Consider the following 22546-nt stretch of genomic DNA (forward strand, 5'->3'; position numbering starts at 1 on the left):
CGCCGCCGCCACCGCCGCTGCTCGCTAACGTCTCAAGGATCCAATGTGCCGTTTCCCCAAATGTTTATTTTAGCAAGAAATAATGCACTCAACTAACCATATCTGTGGTGTTATCATCATTGCCCAGGCTATTTACAAACTGTATCTATTAATCATTTTTGAGCATGTACAGCAATTAAATTAGGCCGGGTCACACTCGAGCAATAATATGATTTTAATTGCGTGGGGCAAGGCTCTAATTCAACTATCTCTGGATCGCTTGACGGGGGCAAACACTCATTGGGAGCAAAGAAGGGGAGAAAAAGGGAAAGGGGGGGGGGGGGGTGATATCAAATAGAAGACAGTTTGGTTTTCAGTTTGTGTGAAAATAAAGTAAAGAGGAAACAAAAGAGATGAGATAGAAAGTGAAATCCAAACAGGAGAGCGTCGACAACTGCAATTACAACAACTCGTATCCATTCACCTTCGAATACAGCTCGGGTCAAAAGAAAAAAAAAATAAACAATTTGCGATTAGCAAACAGGAGAATATGAGTGTGTGAAGGTGGTTGGTGGAGAAAGAAACGCACATAAAAACAGCCGGAGAAATGAAACAAAGCAAAACCCCGAAGCTGCTCCGGAGCAATATGAATGTTTACTTGTTGAATCTTTTATCAGTTTTGTTTTTATCTCTCCTCCTCCTCCTCCTCCTCCTCCTCCTCCTCGTCTTCCTCCTCCACCTCTCCCTCTTCTCTGTTATCTATGCAGCAGGTACTGAGCTATGCATTGGGGCTGCGTGGAGCTGATTAGAACAGTGATAGATGGGAGGGTGGATGACCTTAGCTTCCGACTAAACACAAGGTTGGACATTTGTCTCCTCGACCGCATTTGCATGCTCTCCGCCCGTTTATGGCAATTTGTCACCATACTCGCTTTGCCATTGAGAAGACACAGTTTAGGAGAAAGAAAAAAAAAATGGAAAAGGAGGAGGCAGTGCAAGGCTCTCCAGGAATATAAAAATTCAAAAGCAGGTTATGATGAAGCACTTTTACTCAGATAATTCCACAAGTTCTCCTCATGCTTCGTCGTAGAGGTGTAATTAAGGTACACCGGTGCAGAAATTCATCTCAGGGATGGTGAGAAACATTTGAAGGAGGCCCGGCTACCTCCAACTCTCCTTTCCTCTCCTCCACGCCACCCACCCGCCCACCTCCTCCGCCTCCTCCGCCTCCCACCAAACAGGCGCACACGACGCGACACACGCTGATGAATGGCCTGTCATGCTGTTTGGTGATCAGTGAATTATTTACACTCATATGCCTTTAATAATTCAGGGGCCCAGTCTTAACAAATTACCGCACCGCTCCCCAAACCAACAGAGTTCACTGAGCCACGGTGCCACACACACACACACACACACACACACACACACACACACACACACACACACTCACAACACGTCCTTGGAATTTGATGGTGACATTTTTGCAAGGAGCCAAATCTCGAGCGTAATTCAATCTTTTTTTTTTTTTTTTTTTGAAAGCGAGACGTGTCTCAGCAGATCAGTGCTAGAGAGCGTCTCCGCTGTGATATCTCCGTATCGAGAGATAAGATGGGTGTTTTCCTCAGTTAAAGAGCTGCTTTCACTGATCTGCTTCAGGAGCCGATGAACTCTGATCCTACAGGTGGGGAAGCCCCCAAAACAAAGCCTTCACTCTGCCCGAGTAGTTTGTTAGGTCCGTAAGGATTAAACACTGGGTTTTTGGAGCCGTAAAAGACCCTAATTTACAAATTCAGACTTGACACTAAAGATTTGAGACCATAAACTCATCAAGAAAATGTTCTCTGATGTAATAAATCAAGAGAGAGGTCGGGTCAATTTCTCATAAGCTTATATATAATCACGCTTCTTTTTGAAACCAGTCAGGTGGCTATTAAAGAATACAGATGTAGGCACTTCTTGTATATCCAAGACCCAAATGAGTCCACGTGACTCAACTAAATATACTTCTGATTGTTTTTGACACGACAGAAGGATAATTCTCCCAAAGCAGATCAGAAAATGTACACTCTTTATTCGTACACATCTCAATCTAGCTGCAGACCGACCATCTAGATGCCATAGCAACCCCTGCCACCACCCACAATGCATCAGTGCATACACAGAGATCAACCAATTGGCTCACAGTGTGAACATCCTGTCAGTCACACAGGGTAAGCTGGTCATGTATACATACAATGAGAGATTAGGCCTTTGCTGCACGGCTTCTCGGGTTTCCTAGTCATCAGCTCGCTCGCACACACACACACACACACACACACACACACACACACACACACAGAGGCCCCACCAGACACTTCCAGGTCCCTAACGAGGTCGCTAATTAACTCTCCCACTTGCGCTCGCTCGTTTTCATCCGAGGTGCACATTGCTTTTTTGACAGGAGAAAATTGCCGGGCAATTAAATCATCTGAAGACGAACACTCCAGCAGCTGGTATTAACAGCTAAATGTTACATCCATTTTCAAAAAAAAAAAAAAAAAAAAAAAAAATGCGATTGTGGAGAAAGTGTACAGTAAGTGACTGACTGCTACAGTGCTCCCTAATAACACACAGCTGAGGCTTTATGGCACTGTGCTGGGGTGATGCGGCAGCCTCTGTTGATGTCACCAACCGGGGTGTAGCCATTCATGCAAACTGCGTCACTGTTTTATTACATCCTGCTTTGTGATATAATTTGTGCCATCGTGAATACAAATCCTCATTTTCGTCTTCCTCCATTTGAGGAAAGCTGGCTCTCAATTATTCTGCCAATCTAAACAAACGGATTCTCGCTTACTGTGAGACGTACACAACTAAGAAAAGAAAGAACTTACATGAGATGCTCAAACCTGCAAATGTTTGGCGTTTGTTGCTTGATAATTGGCTTAAAGTTGGATTAATCTCTCATAATGACAAATCCACAGAGAGTTATCATGCTGCTCTGAAGTTTCCTTCATTTCCACTGAGCCTAACATCTTTAAAGCTGCTGCGGGGCACTTTCACTTTGGTTGATTCTGGCGCCCCCTGTGGCCGAAAGCAGTATGAGCACCACTAACAGGTGTTAAAAATAACGATAATAACTGTACATAAATCTGTTTGCCAATGGTCTTGTTTACTTATATAGTTCATATGTAGGCATCTGTGTTACACTGAGGCTTGTTAGCCAGACAAATACAGCAGCTGGTTGATGAACATGAGAGGAACTGGCAGCTAAAGACCAAAATCTTCCGAGAGCTAAAAGACACTGAATATCTGGATCAATCAGATGGACACAAACTTGTGTTGATCAATCATAAAACATCAAAAACTAGGACTGAGGAAAATTTAACTTGAAAATAAATTGTGCAGTTAAATCTGAACCGTCCTCATCTTGTAATCTAATCTAATATTTGACCCACGTCTGTTCACACACGCACACACACACTCGCACACACAGACAGTTTTTTTTGGGCTCCACTTCATCTCACTGCAGCCTCCTGGGTCCCCGTCCCTCTTCTGAAACTGATTTTTGTCTCCTATTTTGTTAACCTCGCTCGCAATTAACCCCACGCTGCGAGCCAGCCCCACATGGGCCAATGGAGGCGGCCTACAGTATGCGAGCGAGCGCCCGGCCCCGTGTGAATCACTGCATTGTGTCATCTGTCCTGTAAAGAAAGGGAGCCGGGAGAAAAGGAGAATGAGACACAGAGGGGAGAAAGAGTGCTGTTTTTTGGGGGTCCGCTACCCCCAGGGGCGATGACAGCAGTGTGGGGTGGAGGGTCCGGAGGGTGGGGGTCCCATCCTGACAGGTTCTTTTGTAAGGCGGGGGGTCAGAGAGGAGGAGGAGGAAGGGGGGGTGCACGTAAGGTGAGGGCCGGTTTTTGTGGCGCCGTCAGCGGCGTTGGGAGATGGCGTGAGTCACCACCGATGGGGGGTCATTGTGCCCACTCCATTCTGTCTCCACACTCTGCTACTGCTCAATGGGCGGATTAAAGAAAACGCCCGAGTCTTAATCTTTGAACCGCGCAGACACAGATGCACAAACAGCTGAATCGGGTCTGTCAGGGTCGGGTCCCACGCAGCTTGTGTGTGTGTGTGTGGTTTTTTTTTTTTAGCTAAACGCTCACTGGAATCTATAGGTCTCATTTGCATCGCTTCATCGTAATGATGCTGCCCGCGTATTACTGTAACGTTTCTTTTTATAGATTTTTTTTTTTTTAATGAGAGAAAAAAAGGTCAGCGTCTGGCGCGAGGAGAGGGAAGAGGGAGTGGCGCTTACGCTTTCGTTACCGTTCTCCAAGTTCACCAACTCCGGCAAATGAGCATGTACAACAAGCCAAGGGGGCCTTTTATTGCAAATCTAATTCATTTCTCTAGACAACTGTGAAATTCGCCATTGACATTAGTCATTACCCCAAGGCTAACGAAAAGATGATCTCAGTTAATAAATGATCCCTAACAAGGAGCGCTCTCTCTCTCCACGTCCCATTGTGTTAATGGCAGGGGCAGCTGTTAACGGCACGCAGTTACAGAACAACACAGCTAACGCCGACTCTGGCTGCTCTCCCCTCTCCATCCTTCTGCTTCCATTTGGCTGCTGGGTACCCCCTCTTTCCCTCATCTCCCTCCCCCCTGCTTTTTCTCTTCCCCCCGAATCATCGTCACCCCGCAGATCCTGCATTATGCAGTGGCATCATTAGAGCCTTGATTTCAGACGCTTCCGGCGCCGTTTCTGGATCGCGGCCGCGGCGCTTCCGGATGCTTGGCCCGGCTCGGATTCCAAGACGAGCCGAGGACGCCATTGGGAACAGATGTGAATGACAGCAGCTCTGAGAAATGGAGAGGCAGAAAAGAGAGAGATGGAGGGAGAGGAGGAGGAGGAGGAGGAGGAGGGAGAAAAGCGGCTAATCATCTGGAAGCGAGTCTGACCCTCCAGCTGGCCCTGGCCATCATTGATACTAAACAATGAGGAAGCGGCGTGGATGAGGGTCAAGCCAGAGGACGGATCAGCCTCGAAATAACAAAAATAAGCAGGTCACTTCTGAGAGACAAAGAAGGAGGTCGCCAGCTGTAATCAAGCAGTTTTGTTGCTGTCAATTTACATAATTCGATATCAGAAACGGAGCTGTTTTACTTCCAGTCTGCAATAATTGTTTCCTGAAAAGTGAAATCCATTATTAGGGCGCCGCGGCGTCGGCGCTCGTCTATCTCTCAGACGACAACTTGCATTTTTCTCATCGCAGGAAAATGAAAATTGTGTTTGCGAGAGGGTTCCCCCTCCGCGTCTGGAGCGATATTCCCGTTCCGTTCCCTACTCGGAGTTCCAATTTATTGAAGTAACCGAGCAGAAAATGCACTGACAGCTGTAGCACTTTATTGCGAATTAGTATATACATTCTACACCCCGCGAGAAAGAAGCCAAGCCTCATTGTATTTCTGTAATTGCTGCAGCCTGAGAAAAAAAAACAAAAAAACCCATAAAAAATACCAAGGGGGCAACAGCAAGTCGAGCAATTACAAGCTTAAAGATGACAGGGTATACTTTTAGCTTCAGAGACTGAAGCTGCGGGATAAAAAAGTTGGGAGGAGGAGGCATCGGTGAGGACCGGTGGTGGTCGTGAATGGGAGGGAGCAGGTGCGACAATAAATACTGGTCATGACTTTCACTTTCACTCAGCAAATACAGCCAATCAGATTGAGAGAGAGTCTGTTTCCCAGGAAGAAGAAAAGCCACCTGATAGCAGTCAAAGCTAACAATGCGAGTTTATCGTTCAACAAATGGACGCATTTTATTTTGAAAATTCACTTTAATTGCAGCAAAGAAGTGACGACTTTACGTCTCCACCTAAAGGAAGCACTTCCTGGTGGCTCTTATTCAACATGTTTGCCAACCGAGTTGACTGATTGATAATCACATTCACATTCATACCCTCACTGATGCTTCACCTGAAGTTAAAGTGACAGGCCACCAACCGAAACACATTGTTACATTTGGGTCGAACATTGTTGGAAACATTTAGAATAATGTGAGTCACTTTTTAGTGGTTTTATTGTGAAAAGCTCACATATTATCTTTGATCCGAACTCTGAGATCGATCAAAGTACGTTATGAAGACATAGAAATCCACACGACACTCTCCTTCCTTTCATTGCTTCCATCGGACCGCTCCACCACTTCCCTCTGTACAAAGACACGCAGTAAAGTGGAGCAGAGAAGTCTGTGGCCTGATTTGATCCTTCGACCTGCAGGTGTTTCGGGGGATTTTGAGCTCCCCTGATGGCTCCTTTCATGGTTCCAGGTGAGACTCCTCCGTTCAGTTTCTCGCGGGCCTCGTAGAAACCACGGCAAGAGAAAACACGGTGTTCTCCCAGTCGCCGGTATTTGTCGGGGGGCTGATGTGCTGTTTGGTGTGCAGAGCTGCTGAACTGTGAAGCGCCCGGGGCACGGAGAATAAAGGGAGGACTGAACCGGCCCGGCTTGTCCTGTGTGCAGGTGGACTGCCCAGGGCCTTTGTGGACCGCTCGGAGAATTGATGTCAAATGAGAGTGACTTCAAGGAGGCTGCATGAAATATGTATCGAGATGTATTCCAGCTTGAGTCGAGCCGTGTTTGAAATCCTTTGCTCCGGTGATTGATGGATTGATTTAGACTCTCTGACTGGAACCAACTGGACCTGCCCCCCCCTCCACCGTGTGAGCAGACCTGCACCCAACAGGCCACAAATCAGCCAAATGCTGCAAATTGAAAAACCTGATTGTTATCTGTTTTTCCCGGTTGTTTCGTCTGATCACAGCAGTTTTATTTGCGGCCCATCTCCTCGTGGAGGGACTGGAACTGTATTCCAATTCTGTCGCAGATGCTTTGCTAACAGTGGCAGCAGCCCTGGGGATGCTAGCGGAGCGACGGAGAGTACTTAGGATGTAAAACGCACGAAGCCGCAATGTAAACACTTGTCTTCCTTCATATTAGATTTTCCATCATCTTCATTGCGCCTTCTTTTGGGCGCGAGAGGCACATCTCACACTCCAGTGTTTCAATTTGCGCCGCTGCCGTTTCCAAAGTACATGTTCATTTATTGCAGTTATTACTTTGTCATGTCGGATAAATTGATAACATGACATAACTTGTTTGCTGCCTTGTTGCGCCGGCAGTCTGATTATGAGGTCAAGTGCGTTAACAAATGACAAAAACGCGGGGGAGATGAGAGGGAGTCGCCACCCGATCGTTTCAAGCCGGTCCTTTTCCCTCTCCTAAAAATTAAGAATATTGCCGTGCCAGGGGCGAGGCAGAGCAGGCATCTCTCTTCTCCAAACTAATTCAGCCTTACAAATGACTCTCAGTAAGTGGAGGAAGAAAGAAGAAAGTCTGGTTTTATCACCGTGAAGTAGATTTAATGATCTCGCTCCTCGACAGGCTCGAGAAGGAAGACGTCAGGGAGCGTGGATCCGACAAAACGGAGCGGGTCAGGAGATTTATTGACATGTTTGGGAAGTTTAAAAATCTGGCTTTCAGATTTTTCTAATGATGGTTAAATTTAGAGGGAATTGGCAGTGATTGAAAAAGTGGGGGGTGGGGGGGGGAGCAGGAAAAAGCCGCCCTCAAGGTCATGGAGGGCTCATTATGAAAGGTTGCTAAGCTACAATCTGTGACAGGCAGAGAAGGACGAGAGAAAAATTGTGTGTGAGACTCCAGAAAGCGGCAACATAGCTCCCGGTCCTAATTTACAGCGAGCTGCTTTCTTAGAACAGAAACACCAGATAAACTCCAATTAGTTCTCAGGCATCATCAGAAATGGTGGTAAGACTAAAGAGCAGATAGTACAGGATCAACATATACTTCCTCTATGCAATTTTATTAGATATATTTTATTGTGGTCTCTGTAAAGGAGACATGAAGTCATTTAAAGCGTACCTGTAACTCCAATTGTACACTTTAAAAAGTGTGTTTAAAGGTCCTGTGGAGCACTACTAGAGTAGTGTAAATCCTCAGAGGAAGCTGCGTGTCATCTAATAAACTGCCACCAGTGATGTCACTCAGTGGCTAAGGTGCATTGTGGGTAATGTAGGAACCAGGTCATTAAAAGCAGTACTATAACACTGCTGGGGACATTAGGGACAGTTTAGAAACAAACTAATAGAGATATAACTTATTTTATTTGACACATTCTTTTTAATGAAAAAGAATAAAATACAGTTGCCTACATTACCCACAATGCATCTGGGCCACAGAGTGACATCACTGGAGGTAATTTATCAGATTACATGCAGCTTCCTCCGGAGCCACAAAAGACTTTATACATTTTTTTTTTCCACATACACAGTCCTGTAAACACACTTTAATGTGTAAAATTGGTGGTGTTGCCCTTTAAGTACAAAGGATCGTAGCAAAGGGCCTGCTGCTCTTAATCCTAAACATCGTCCTCCAATGGACAAATCAGGAATAGCAGTGCATTTTATCAGAATATTACAAAAGTCATACAGATGGCCTGATTGGACCCTTTGGACGGCCGGTTCTGGCCCGTGCGGCGTACGTTGGACACCCTCACTGTAAAGAATCTGCCTATAAAAACATCTGCGGAAACACTTCATGAAAAATCCTCGCTCAATAGAGCACTTAAATGACTGTGAGCGCTGCGCAGACAACGCAGACCCGAACCTTCAGGGTGCAAACATATCTCCTGTCCTCAGGGGACGCCCGCCCTGTCAAAGAATCCCCATTATGTATTATCACAAAGTCAGACAGCGAAATCTTCAAAACCAATGTCTGTGATGGGCTAAGAAAGAGCTGACAAGAGAGCGCTCGCCACCCTTCTCCTTCCCCCCATTTGAGTCACTTTGAAAACTTAGCGGATCCACCTTTTAACAATCCTATGGGGATGAATCAACCTTGCGCTTCCTATCTGAGACGGTACAACCAGCACACCTAGAATTACAATGGAGGCACATCAAGGGACGGCCAAGCCTGACTGACAAGCGCTTCCCCCTTCATAAAAGCGTCGGGCTGCCTTCATTTGCATGGCGGGGGCTTGGACTGGTGGAGGGAGTTAATCAGGGCTTTCCATGGTGCCATAGCAGGGGCTCCCATTCGCCTCCAACCGGAGCACCCTTCCCCGCGAGGGCCGCCGGTGAAATCCTCTTAGTGGCGGCGGGCTAAAAGAGGAGCTTGCGCCCACGCGGAGGGGGCGCCGGGCCGGCCGTTCTGGGGCTCCTCTCCGTCGGGACTGACCTCCCTCTTCCTTCCACCGCCTGGCACCTCCCATTAAAACAGCTTTAATTACACAGAGATGACTCCACCACCACCTCCACTACCCCCTCCTCCCCCCCCCCCCCCCCACGTCCTCCACCGACTCCCCCCTCCACCCTCCCCACGCCTATCTCTCCCTCTCCACAGGGGAGCACTCCTCGTCTCCTCTCCATTAAGATTGAGAGAGCGAGGGGAGAGGAGCCTGCAGAGACCGGCACTTCCACACATGCAGCAGGGAGCAAATACCATTTTCAGCTTCAAATGTCTTTTCACAGATTGGTTTTATTTATTTATTTATTTTTTTTCCCCTCCTCCACCTCCTCCTTCTCGTCCTCTTCTTCTTCTTCTTCGTAGATGACACATTTTTCTGAAGCAAATTAAAAATGATTCATGTGTTTGAGCATGTATGCTTATATGTGAACGATTTTCTGAGAATACGATCGAACGTGTTCGGGGGGTTTCAAAGAATTCGGAGGAAACTTTGAGGAAGTCGAAATAAGACAGGAGTGATTAGAAAAGAGAGATTGTAACGTTACCATCTTCCTCTTTGTCCTGACTTAATTTTCTTTTGGAGAAAAACGAGGCGATAGCGTCTCCGTTGTTGTCCACTTCCCCATGATACCTGAGTGCGGGAGCTGCTTTCGTTCCCCCCTCCACCAACAACCGACTGTTATCAGTTAATTCCAGCGAGGGGACGCTTGATTTATGTTTCCTTGGATAATAAAGTACAGTATCGCTAACATGTGTAAAGCGTTCCCCAAGCGCCACCTCTGTCTCCTTGATTAATGCCGATTTAATTAAGCGGCGCGCTAATTAAGCAATAAATAATGACAAGGTGTGCGTTTATGCAAAGATAATAGTGAACCTTGGGTGAAGCGATACCCCGGAGAAGTTGCCCAATCAGATCATTGCGTTGGACAACAATGGACGGGGATTAAGCGCATCCAGCGGACATGTTTGACCATTGTTGAGCAGTGCATTAAACATGCGTGATAATCATCATTGCCCTGAAATGTATTCAGAAAGATAATTAATAGAGTAATAATCGCCGGGATATCCTGAAACTGCGGTGGGGGATTGTGTCGCTTGGCAGTTTCTGGGCTGATTGAAACTCGACTCCTGAAACTTGTCTGCAACTTTTCCGCCACAAGAAAAATCTCATATTTAAAACCCTAAATTATAAATCAATCAATATTTCAGAAAGTAAGATGCCGTCCTCAACAGCGGGACATCCGATGGAGCCATTAATCAAATCCTACTGTCCCAACCTACAGCAAAAAAATACCAATTTCCTCTTGGTTGGCGTCAGCAGCTCCTCGCTCGCCACCTTCCTGATCATCCGGTCACACGCCTATTTGCAGCAAATATGCCCGTCCCCCCACCACCACCACGTCAAATGTCTCCGCGTACGGACTCCTGATATGTGTATAAGAAGAGCGTTATTTACACTGATTAATGGTCCCCGGCTTTGGCAGGGTGTAAGCTGCTGGCGTCCAGACAGCGGTGACAAATAAATCTATCAATCATCAGAGGGATTTTCTAATCCCCGAGCCATCAGACAGAGTTGCAACCTAAACACTTTGTCACGGAGCGAGCGGGGCTCGCGTTCTGCTGTAAACACACACTTAGCGTATAGTTAACACAGCACTTTGAGCGACAGAGCAGCACAATCATGTTCAGAGTGCTACTGTAGTTAGCAAAAGAGGGTTGTAGCATGTTTTCACTCTCTGCTCTGTAAGTGGCATTCTGGGAAACATGTCCGTAGAAAATGTTTCATTTTCTAAAAGTAAATATAAAGAAGCCAGTTAATGTTGTTGAAAACCTCTTTCTATTCGTTTAACTTAATAAAAAAACTCCTATCAATTTCAAGCTTCAATTAAAAACACCCAGTTAGTCCCACCCACTTCTGGTTTAAGCCACGCCCACTCACAGAATGGCTAGGGATACATATGGTGAACCCATTCATCCTTATTAGCATATTAACATGTTAGCATGGACAATTTGAGGCCCTTCAGTTTCCTCATGAATAATAAATATAGCAACTTTTGTAATAACTTCCAGTTAGCCCCACCTACGTTCAGCTTAAGCTCCGCCCATTCCTAGAACATACACAAATACACATTAGAGTATTTGTATAGTACAGTAAAGTACAAAAACTGCACAACTAATGACAGCAACAAACCAAGAGGCAAACTTTAAACTCCGGCTAAAAAAGGAAATGTGTATTTTATGCAACACTCTGCAGTGATAAATCCAGACAACCGAAATTATCTGACAATAATGAGAGTGTATAAAAGCACAAACATATTTCATTGATTCTCTAGGTGCAGGCGGCTCCCGACAAGATAAATGTCTTCGGCAGCACATTTCAGCGGCGTACAGCTCTATTTAACCCAAAAGAGAGGAGTTTAGCTACATCGCACAGCGCTAAGTAGAGACATCAATCGGCATCCTGAGATCCTCATGGGTCCATCAGCTCCAGTGTAACAGCATGGCAGTCTACTGCAGAACAAGCCCCTGGTTGCTCTCAACCATCTGTGACTGAAAACAAAGACTGTGATCACATTAAAACGCCATAGAGGGATGGGGAGAATGTATCAAACCGCAGCACTTACTCCATAATCTGCTCACAGGTCTCGGCCATTACACAAACACGGGGCGAATTCAATAAACCCGCAACTGCCATTTAATTAAACATTTGGCAGCCAAAATTCAATTAGGCAATAATAGCTAATTTCCAGAGATGGCTAATATGTTAGACACAGATAGGAAAGTCGGGGTTGATATCCTGTGTCAATTCCAATTATTTAGAGCTTTGGCACATTATGCAACAACTATTTTTCAAAAAACAGTGGGACTGCGCCGCGTCCCTCAGGTGGCCACGAGGCGATGTTATTATTATGTTTCCCCCCCCCTTCATGAGAATGCAAATTAATAGTTTGGTCTCCCGGTCGTAAGTGGTGGAGATGGCCGCCGTTCAGTCCCGGCGTGGAAGTCGGAGTAAGTAATGCTAAGGGAAACCTAATAAGATCTTGCAGGAAGGAAGGAGGGGGGGGGAGAGAAAAAAATGATGATTATCTTTAATCACTAACCTGCCTCTAGTGGCGCCACCACATTATCCAGCACCTTCATTCCTTATAAAAATATCTATCACACACAATACTGGGGCGATGAAAAGAAGCAGCGGCGACGATGGGAGCGGAATGCCAATGGCCTCATTACTTGTCATAGCACATTGTAACTGGAAATTGCTTCTTTCAGGTTTTGTTTGCTCAGGCAATTACAATAAACTCTCGGCTTGACACGTTGTTTGCACAGATGTAGGACATTAATAAACATGAGCTCTAATCTGAATTATTGAACTGCTCGCCATAATTCTGACAATGGATTTGGAGCCCCTGACGGATGGAGGGACGGGAGGAGAGGGGACGGCCCGGGATCCCCGGGATATCGGCCCCTCTGGCCGGCCTTTATCACCTGGGAAATCCTCTAATTGAATGTAGGAGCGCGGAGATCGACTCTGCTGGTGTTCCAAAAGTTGCTGCAGCCAGACACCACCTACCGCCGCAGAGCACGGGATGCATGAGGCTGACATTTGCTTGGAAAACTGATTATACAAGAAACGAGCAAGAGAAGAAGTGGTAGTGAAAGGGATTAAGTAGATAATAAAGGTTAAAAAGTGAGCAAACAACTACTGACCTGAACAGAGTGGCTTTTTTCTTTTCGTTTGTTTGGTGCCCAACATGGTGTCAAAAAAAGAGAAACTTTATCATGTTAAAGCTGAGAGATACACTGAATTATGTTTGTTAAAACATCTGAGGCAAGGAACAGGTGCCCACTTTGACAGTTTAATCAGATAAACTTTTGAAAGCAAGGCACAAAATGTTGTCCGACCTATAAAAACTCAAAATGAAATGTTTTTAAAAAAAAGAGTAGAAACAATGAAACAATACACTAAAATGTTTTTCTGAAACCTTTTTAAGCAAGAAATAGGCTTTGTAGTAACATCACCTAGATCATATTGGTTTCAAAATGGACACAAAATGGCAGCTATTCATCACAAACTGCTTTTACCACTAACAGATATTGTTTCAGAGATATCTACTGAAGTTAGCATGTTTACCAGCTAGCCTCTGGCCTTAAAAAAAAAAAAGAAAGAAAGAAAAAAAGCCGCTTGGTAGTCCCACAACCTGCACAGCTAACTGAGCTATAAAGCTAAGAGTAGCTACTGTCATGGATGTGGAAACACAGCACAACTCGCAGCAGTGACTCTGGTGATATGCCGCATGAAGTATGACTTCAAGGTGGCCAATTCTCATGTATTGTACTTTAAAATGAAATTGTGATATTTTTAGGTTACATATCGATATTTGTTAATATAAAAATCTCCTCAGAAGCACTTCATGAATGCTTGGACCGGGTGACAATCTCAAATATATCAGTATTTGTGACCACATGACTCAATATTGATGTTGCAACACATATTAAACATTAGCATAAAGGAGATTTTTGACCGATAATGACCAGTAATGTGGATTTAATGACAAGTAAGTCTGGTAAGATCAAAAAAACAACATCACTCTGCAGCCTTTAGAACAAGAAAAGACGACTGTGATGACATATGAGGATGAAACATGAATCAGAGCTCCTTTCAGGTGTTAAATGTAGCAGAAATGAGCAGTTAGTCATTCTGCAGACTAAGTGAATCCAGGCTCGCTCACTGCTGCTGCTGCTCTCCAACAGATGTACGGACAAAGTCTGGGTTTCATTCCACCAAAAGCTGCTTGTCCTTTACTTTCAAAAGTTTCCCCCCCTAAAAAAAACGCTGGGGATCCAGCCTCTCACTGTAGTGGGAATATCTACAAGAAGAATGCAGGAATAGCATTTTTTTTTTTTTTTTTAACACGGAGGAATCTTAAGATGTTCAAAAGGCATAGCAGAGGGAGGGCCTGGCTATTCTACAGAATCAAAAAGACTATGCGGACTTTGATCACCTGCATCTCATTCAATGCAAAATTACTGCGCCGGGGTCCTTGGCTTCTCGACATGCGAGCGAGATGGAAGCTTATTATACTGTACACAGAGGCAGACAGTGGAATGAAAGAGGTCTTTTGTCAGTTCTTTGATTACAGTAAGGCATTGTGACTGTTAAGCAGACTACCGGCAATTACGCAAGCCCCCGAGTCGCAGCGCCTGGCGGAGAGAGAGTTTTTAGGAGGGAGAAGGATGTAGGCAGACAAAGAGGGAGAGACGGCGGATGGGGGGGAAAGGTGGGAAAACGAGAGAGAGGGAATAGAGACAGGATGAGATGAACATCCCGACCCCCTCTATTTTCTTTTTTTTTTTTTTGCAAGTACAAGTGTAATCAACAGGAAATGATGATACGAGCGTGTACGGGTCATGAGACGTGATGGAAAACGTCAGTGCGATAGCTTCCGAGCGGCATTGTGCCGGATTGTTTTGCCCGGGCGTCTCGGATGTTTGCAGTGGGTAAACTCGCCTGTTTTGTACCCTTTGATTCGGCACGACGACGCCGAGATGTTCGAGGCCTTTAGCGTCTCCGTGTTGAGCCCTCCCATCCTCCCGCTCTGCAATAAATATTGACAAGAGAACGTGAGCCATCGCCCCGTCACAGGTTGTTAAAAGCAAAGTTGATTGTGTGTGTGTTTTTTTTTTTTTTGGTTCGCCCGGGCACGTGGGTATTTGCATGCACATTAGCATACCACTGTTTACTCCAGAAGTTACTGTGAAGCGCCACCGTTTCTCCTTGGGGAGAGCTGCTTGGCAAACACCTCGGAGTAAACAAGACAACCAGTGACAATATGCTAATGGAGCGATTCATTATTCCCCCCCGTCCCGTCCCTCCAACAAGCCCCGCCTCGCCGCAGACGCCTCAGATCTCCAACATCTCCATCACGACCTCGCGTTTAGGATCCGCACCGGCTGCTCCACCCCCTTTCTCCCGCCGCCGCCACCGCCTGATTAATATCTCATCAAGCGCTCCACTTTTTCCTCGGAGCGGCCCCATCAGTCATGTGGCTCAACAATGTTTCACTTCTGACAGTATCAATCTTCTGGAGGTGATGTTCTTTAAAGTGGCGCCAGATAAAGTTGTTCACCTTTAAATCGTGCCGAGACGGATGCTCGACTTGTCAGAGGTGCCCTCGGAAAACAAAATAGGGATCCGTCCCGGGGTGGGTTGGGTGCTGGTGGTGGGGGGGTGCTGTTTTTTTCCATGATGAAGATGTTTCACTGTACCAGTCTATAAAACAGCCACGTGAACCAATGGGAGGGGCGGGATCGCAATAAGGTCCCCCTCCTAATTCAATCGGACAATGGATTGGATTTATTAACTCTGCAAATATTTACTGCATCGCCGGCGGCCTGCGCTCATTACTCTCCTATGGATTTCTCCTCCTACGCGCTTACTGTTAAGTTAATAACGCCGGTCGCTTTGCGTTGTTCACCGTCAGCTGCAGAGCGCCAAAAGAGGAAGACCTCTTAATGACGCAGAGCGGGAGGAGAGATCTATCACAGCAGCACCGCGAGCCTCGTATTGATTCACCAAAACTGGGTGGGGGGGTATAGAGCGACTGTAAATGTGTAAACACGGATGTGTGACTAAGCTTACTGCCAAAGCGGTATTTGTACATCCAAATTACCCCCAAAACGTCAATACGTTTCCTCCTCCGCTATAAATAGAGCCAGAAGTAGATCGCAGCCTTTTTTTTTTTTGGAGATGTAAATAACAACGAACAGAGAGAGAGAGACGCCGCGTGGTTTAACTCCCAGCACTCATGGAAATATTGATCGACAGTCGAGCAGAGAGGAAACTATTTCTTTAGTTGATTTAAAGGGGCAGTACGTAGGAATTTAAGTTGGATTTTAAAAGGACAATATGAAAGAATTTTCGCTTGAAAATATTCCAAACAAAATGACCGACAGAAAGAAAAATAAAAATTAAAAAGTCTGACAGGGCTTGTGGAGTTTTGTTGGTGCTGTAGCAATAAGAAAGCAGTTCTGAATGTATTGTACACGACAGATAAATCTATATAAGATATATTTTAATTAATGTGCTGGCCTACGTTTGCTGTTGAGATTTTGAGCATGGAGGTATAACTTCAGCACGAGCTGCTATGAACAGTGTCAGAGTCAGATTTTGCTCTTTTGTAGATGTAAATAACTAACATGCTGCACTTTCATGCCACGGCTGAGCAAAAGTAGCATTCATGAGCATATTAACACATCGACCTTTTGATGAGAACGAGAGGAGAGATGAAACTCTCATTTTGTATTCATTCAAACCTGCAGTTCCCCTGTTTACTCTTACGGGAGCTCTGTATGTTTGGATTCTTAAAAACGTGCATTTTGTGAATGGAGTTCTGCATTGGTTTGACACCACAAGCTACTTCTAAATATTCCATGGGTTATAAGGATCCCTGTGAAGTCTGACAGCAGACAAATCCATAAAAATGGATTTTAATTGTGGGAAACAAGAAGAAAACTAAATGTCACTGTTGTTTGCTGTTAATTTTTTCTAATAATAGTTCGTCTTCTTATTAAAAATTGATGGTGTTTTAACTCAGAGTGGTGATTAAGCAGGATGTGAGGAGTCCAGAGGGGGGAAAAGGAAGAATCAGGTGATGCTCGCCGTACTCCAAAGAAGATTTCCGTGCGTCTCCTGCTCCGGAGACACAACTCATAATTCATCAGAGCGCCGGGGTAATTTATTTCCCCCGGTTTTAATATGTTACAGACGGCTGCTCGTGTGTCTTTGTGCCGTCGGAGCTTTACAACGCGGAGGCCGGCTGTGTAGAAGGGCCGCCGCCGCCGCTGCTGCGCGCCGTACAGCCCAATACCTGTGGTGCCTTTCATGGTTCAGGGCCCTCTAATTTCAACGGGAAGTTGCACATATTTCATGGATACATCCCTGCAAGAGAGGGGGAGGACGGAGGGAGGAGAGGGGGGGTGGTCTCACGCAGAAGGAGGCTGATGATGGACTGTACCTCTTCCTCCTGCGCGTCGCAGGACAGCCACTTTACAGCAGAAAAGGGTTCGGGATCATTTGGTGCGGAGGCCGACGCGGCGTGATGTCACCGGACCGGGAGCCGTGTGATTGGACGGAGGAACACGCCGTGGAGTCTAAAATGTGGACGACGCAGCAGCTCTCACGGGAGAAATCACAAATTATGACCAGCGGGAGAAGCGTTACGGGTGAATGTTGAGTCGTTCTGAGGTACAGGACAAGAGTAAATGTACTTAGTTACATTACAACACTGGAGACAGGACGCACATAAGCAAAACTGAGTAAAAGTAAAGCTACTGAATTATTATTTAAAAGTGAAAAGTACCTTAAAATTGCACTTAAGTTCAGTACTTGATGAATATATTTAGTTACATTCCATCACTGGAGATAAAGATATTGTGTTAAAGTATTACTTTGGTAAAAGTGAAAGTCACTCATATTAATAGTAACTGAGTAAAAGTCTAAACGTATAGATAATAAATGTACTTAGGTATCAAAAGTACAAGTAAATGATACATAATGTCATCTGATGGCTGTGCTACTGTGACTCTGATGCAGCAACCTTCAAAGTAACTAGTAACTAAAGTAATCTAATGCATGTAGTGGAGTAAAAAGTACAATACGTGCCATGACAATGGAGCTGAGTGAAGTATAAAGTAGCAGAAAATGGAAATACTCAACTGAAGTACCTCAAAGTGAATTAAAAGTAGCGGCCAGCGGTGCAGCAACATGTCTGGCGTATCGAGCATCCAAACAGCAGAACACAATCACATCCAACACAAGTGTGACGCGACTGGAATTAGAGTTGATGTCTCAAACTGCAGCGCATCAATCCTCTCCACTGATTAAACAAATGCATCATCATCATCATCATCATCATCGTCGTCGTACCTTTAAGTTGATTTCGCAGAGAAATAATCGAGCTGCTGTTGCGCCGCTATCCAATCAAATCATTCCCAACAATACCGTTTCTGTTTTCCAGCCCTCCACTTCCATTTTTTTTTTTTTTTAAAAAAGGGCCCATCAGTCGGTGGAGGTGTCACAATCAGACGCTAATACTCAGCAGGTGTGCCGGCTGATTACTCACCAGCGCCAATTAGGAGTAACGATGTCACAGGACAAGGACCGAATAACATAAATATCACTCGCAGGATTAAGAAGCTGTTGTTCTGAACTTCAGGAACGTTTTCTGCCGCTTTTACCTTCACTTCAATTTAAATCAATACAAAATAATACTGTTGAATCATGGGAGTTGTCATCGCCCCGTCTGTAAGAAAGATCCACTCGTTTTGAGACATTTTAATGTGGAAATGCAGGAAGTTTTAACAGTAACTTTATCAGAATATATCTTTGATCCATAAAGGATTGTCTCTTATATTTAGTGCAACTTTTACTCTTCGTACTTTGTTGTCACGCTGATACTTCAGTACTTTTACTCATAAATATCTAAGTGAATGAACTTTTAGTAGTTTTTCACTCTAAACACAAAAAAAATGCCTTAAAAAAGTCATAAAGTAAATAAAATGTCTCACTGCACTAAATATAAGAGGTTATCACAATCAAATATTATTTCAATGAGACAATACAAACTTTTTCCAGTTGCAGATTTTCTATTTAAACTTATTTCAATCAGGAGGCGCCTTGTATTTGTGTTGGAGGTGGATGAAGTACTTTTACTCGAGTACAAATGTGAATGAATGACTTTGACTAGTATTTCACTGATATAAGCTGAGAGTTTAGCTGCTTTTACTTAAATATATACGATCTGACTACTTCCCCTGCGTAGTTTTGAACACATTCACGAGAAAAAAAATGCTTAAATAAAAACACGTTTAAGTACAAATTCTCATTTTCAACTCTCAATTTTAAACTCTGGCTTGTTTAAGATGTTCTGTCGGCGACCACCTGATGGATAAATGTCTCCACTCGTCCACATATTTGAGGTGTTGTGATGTTATCAGCCTCAGTCTCACCTCCCTCCCCCCCGCTCGCCTCCCTCCAGGGTGTGCCGGAGCAGGGACCTCCAGTGTTATCCCAGCTGTTTGGATTGCCTCTCCTCAGGGCTACGATAATGTGCTGGATACTAATCAATACTCGCCGCCCGGAGAAGAATAGCTCGCGGAGCTACAGCTGGACTCCACCTCACTGTCCGTTCCCCCTGCTGGTTATGAATCAGCATCCTCTTCCTCCAGAGGAACCCAGACCAACACAATGCATACATACACATATACACACCGAGTTAGAGAGAGGCTGAACTTTGACCCCTGACATCTGCCCTCCCCCTTTCCGACCCGACTGTCTGATGGCCTATCGATTACGTCTGGTCCGCGGCTGGGTAATTGTTGCCTCGTAATTACTTCACATGTTGTGTTTTTTTTTTTGTTTTTTTTTTCAGGGAGCAACGAAAAACGGGGCGAATATTGCACAAGAGGACACAAGTCTCGCCTCATTTCAGCAAATTACAGCGTGCGGCGGGCGGACAATTGCAGGAGAGTTCTCGCGGCTCGGATGAAAAATAATTGCTTTCCGCTTTAAAAAAAAAAAAAAAAAAATCCAGATTGGAGAGAGAAGCTGAAATAAAGACGGTAAAAAAAAAAGTAATCAGGCAGAGTTGTGGCTTCTCTTAAGGAGTCCTTTAGAGGGATTTGAGGCATGTCATATGGTGCGCTGAGAGGCTGCCTCCTACTGTCCAATTTCCTGGCCTCATTGCCTGGGTAACCATGAGGAAATGAGACTCAACCTCGCTCTGTTTTGGTGCGAGTCGTGGGTGGCGGCACAGTGGAGTGGCCGGCCTCCGTTGCGGCATGAAAACAGCTCCGAGTGTCTGTCGGATAACTGCGCGATAAAGTCACGGATGATGTGACGGGAACTCTTTCAATATTCATTTCTAAACAGAAGTGAGCGGTGTCCGTTTTTTCCCCCCTCAGTAACAACGAGCGGGCGTCGCTCGACCTGTTGCCGCTAAAAAAGAAAAAAAAGAAAGAGAAGGATCTTTGTTGTCTGTCAGCGACACGTCCGTGAAAGATCTCAGAATCGCCGCGGCAAATTGAGTTTGTTGTGTATACAAGTACCTGCCAGATTTAATATTGAATGGATGATCCAAAATGGATTTTTGATCCCGGGGAAAATGAGGGGAGATGTCTGTAACAACAACAACAAAAAAAAAAGAAGGGAGGAAGGAGGAAGAAAAAAAAAATCCATAACCCTCTCAAGCTAAAATCCTGCTCCCGGGTGCAGAATATATTATTCTCTCCTCTTGCTCTGTCTCTTTCCCTTTTACGAGTTGTTTTCATGTAAAGAAAAACCTATAGGCTTGACCTCTGCGTCAGTTTGCCTTTGGCGATCCACAGATTGCAAGTTTTCAATGCTCGATCCTCAGGGAGGGATTCAAGTCAAACCCTATAAATATTTCAAGACTATTCCTCGCTCCCTGGACCCCCTTTACTAACACACTCGCCTCTGCTGGCAAGCAAATCCTGCCTGTTTACACTCGCCACTTACTTGTCATTGCTTTAGATTCAGCCTTGTGCAGTGGCTTAATGAGAGAGGCAGATACCACCAAATTGCATGTTTAAATGTTTTGCCAACAATCAGACCCTCTCGCTCAAAGGACTCATGGATGCCGATCAATATTTTTCGAGTCTAAAGGGTTTTTTTTTTTTCGCTGAGGAGGAGGAGGAGAAAAAAAAACACATAAGCTTGAGCCTAAAAACTGATTCTCTCCCTCATGTGTGAATGACAGATTCACATGTCGAGAGAAGAAGCCCGTAAAAAATAAAAAAAATGAAATGTTGAAGTGTTGGGGAGTCTTTAGAGATACATCTCGACATCTGGTCGCCATCTGAGGGAACCTGGAGCAAGGCCAAGTGTACTCCAAAAAATGAAAATGACTTCATTATGAGGGGATTATTGCTGGATACTGACTGGATGGTTGGAACAATTTCACAAGCTGATGATGAGCCATTAAAAAAGAAAATCACAACTGTAGCAAGAACTTGACGAATAGAGGAAGTTAAAAAAAAAAGGGGGGGAAAAAGCAACGAGCGACTCCAGACACCAGAGTCTCTGCATGCAGAATGTAGCGTGACACATCTGTTTTATGAACTACACATCTGTTTACTTCCTGTCAACCCCACAGTCACGTCACCGACGCCTCCATCCTTACATCACCGTCACTGTTCTGAGTGTTTATCAGTCTTTTTCTATCATTTGTCGCGGAAACAGACAAACAGACGTAAAGGTCGGATGTGACAGCAGCTTATTCTGATCTCAAAGGTTTTACTCATTACTGTGGCAGCAAAGGAGGAAGTCAGGTGCAGCAGCACAAAGAGGGACAGGGTGGAGCTAGAAGTTATGTTGCCAACATAAAGTCATATTTTCGCCCAAACCACAATGTTTCTTATACCTAATCAAGTAGTTTGGTGTCTAAATCAAACTGCAAACACGTGACGATGCTCCCGTATGTTGTTTCGGGGTTCAACCTATTCAGTCGTTTAGGTTTGAGGATGTGCTGTTTTTAGCAACCTCACATCTCTGGTTACACAAGTGAAGAGATGGTCAAGTTCACAAGCCACGACTTCCAAAACGCTGATGTCTGGATATTGGAAATGAACAACAACAGAGGAGAGGATAATAATCACTAATCACTAAGCCGTTTGTGGACACCCAGAACTGTGTGATTTGTACCAAGACGGGGCAAAAAAGGAGCTGCCGTGGAGGGAAGTCTGACTACATGGTAAGTCATGGAAATAAGGGAACGAGCTTTTTAAAAGTTGTTTGCTTGTCTGTAATCCCAGCGCTAAACACACGGCAGATATTTGATTGGAGTAGCACCATGTGAGTGATTTACAACACATGCAGTTGGTCTGTGAGTTTCCTGGGCCACTAGTGCTAGGTTCAGTCCAGACAGGGTGGCGTCTGAATCTGGACCAGGACGTAGGACACAAGATGTTACTGTGTGGAGTCCAAATCTGGCTAAAATGACGGCAGAAGCAGACATTTCATTTTGCTCCTCTCTACCTACAGCACTCCTCGTCCTGTGCTCATAATATAAAGTGACATTATTTGTTCACATGAAAACGAGTGCTGTTCAGAATATGGTATTTTTATCAAGGCTCTTAAACTCTTTGAAGTGATGAGAAAAATGCTCTTACAGGGAAAAAAAAAATACAACAGTGTGTGGCTTAACAGTTTTAATTGTTGCTTTAAACAAAGGGATAGAGGCGGTATAAGAGGATCAGTGTGACAAACAGTCCCAGCGGTCCCTCTATCATACA

General features: G+C 44.9%; 1 long non-coding RNA gene across 1 annotated transcript in view; it reads right to left on the reverse strand.

The window, feature by feature from the left end:
- LOC119015657 overlaps positions 1-22546 on the reverse strand; it is a 187797-nt gene that overhangs the window by 164016 nt on the left and 1235 nt on the right. The gene's annotated exons all lie outside the window — the stretch shown is intronic.

The sequence above is a fragment of the Acanthopagrus latus genome, chromosome 24, assembly GCF_904848185.1.
Source record: "Acanthopagrus latus isolate v.2019 chromosome 24, fAcaLat1.1, whole genome shotgun sequence".
NCBI lineage: Eukaryota > Metazoa > Chordata > Actinopteri > Spariformes > Sparidae > Acanthopagrus > Acanthopagrus latus.